Source organism: Herpailurus yagouaroundi, unplaced genomic scaffold, assembly GCF_014898765.1.
Source record: "Herpailurus yagouaroundi ecotype Mexico unplaced genomic scaffold, PumYag 67681, whole genome shotgun sequence".
NCBI classification, from domain to species: Eukaryota; Metazoa; Chordata; class Mammalia; order Carnivora; family Felidae; genus Herpailurus; species Herpailurus yagouaroundi.
In genome coordinates, this window is record NW_024420481.1 from 2149506 (window position 1) to 2151184 (window position 1679).

Here is a 1679-nt window from a genome sequence, read left to right on the forward strand (position 1 = left end):
CCCCCCCCCTTTTCTTCTTTTGAAATTGGGCTCCTTGGTTCAAGGACATCTTTTATGATTCTTGACCCATTTTGCAATGGCACCAGCAACTTGAATGAGCCTGTTCTTCTAGAGCCTGTATAGTACAGGGTTTTGTAAATTATTTTTGGCAACAACATTAAGTATCAAATGGTTGTCTCCTAGTTGGAACTATATATAACTATATATATTTCTTCTAGCGTGATGATACTCTTTGACCCTTTGTCCCTTGGGGATTTGGTAATGGTTTTGAAAATTGTAGCACATTTGTATACAGTTTGGATGCTATTCATTTATCCATGATCTTCCTAGCATTTTTGCCATTTAATCTTAGTTTTGATAACGGTTTTACATTTTTGTATTATGCTGTACCCTCTGATCAGTCTTCCCTTTGCAATGTTTGCTATTGCTTCAAAATTTTAAAAATTCCTATAGCTGAGCTATATACTCTAGTCTATTGCCAGTTTTTAAAGTTTTATTTAAATTTTAAATTTTTTATCCATGTAGTAAGAATCATTACGTATGGTAAGAGATAAAGGCTTACATTATTTTCTCTCCATATTTATGACCAGTTACCCCAGGTGAATTTACTAAATAATGAGTTCTTTCCCCATTGTTTTGTTATGCTTTGTTCATCAAGCCTTCAATTCTTGAATTTATTATAGCCTTTTCCTGATCTCACTATCGCATTTACTGATCGATATTTCTGATTTGCATTGGAATTCTGCCATTTTAACTGCTGTTAATTTATAATACATTCTAATATTTGCCACTTCCGTTAGATATCTGTTTCCCTAGGACAGTCATATATAATTGTTTATACAAATTAACGTGGTATCATTTTTGAAATAACAGATGCCTTAATTTGAATTGTTTGCATCTACCAGTCAACCTATCAGCATCACACTATTGGCTCCCCATTCAGAAATGTAGCGTGACTTTCCATTTGCTCAAGTTTTTGTTCATTTCCACCATAAAGGTGTCATAGTTTTTCTTTTTCTCACACCCTTGTGTATATTGACTTATTTCCCAAGACTTTAACGTTTTTGCTTTATTGTAAACAAGTTACTTCTCCTTTTTGTTGCCTTATTGGTAGATATTATGTTGGCTTTCCAAGACTACTTGTCTTGTATATTGTGAACTCTGTAGTTTGGTCTAAACACTTTAAGTAAATTCTGTGGCTTTTCTAGGTATATTCTTTTATTTTATTTTTTTCTTTCCAAGATTTTATTTAAACCCAAGTTAGTTAATATATAGTGTAGTACTGGTTTCAGGAGTAAAATTTAGTGATTCATCACTTACATTAACACATAGTGCTCATCACAAGTGCCCTCCTTAATGACCCTCATGCATTTAGCCAATAACCCACCCACCTCCCTCCAGCAACCCTGCTTATTCTCTCTAGTTAAGAGTCTCTTATGGTTTGCCTCCCTCTCTGTTTTTAAGTTATTTTATTTTTCCTTCCCTTCCCCTATGTTCATGTTTTGTTTCTTAAATTCCACATGAGTGAAATCATATGGTATTTGTCTCTCTCTGATTGACTTATTTCACTTAGCATAATACACTCTAGTTCCATCCACATTGTTGCAAATGGCAAGATTTTATTCTTTTTGATGGCTGAGTAATATTCTCATATATATATATATATATATATATATATA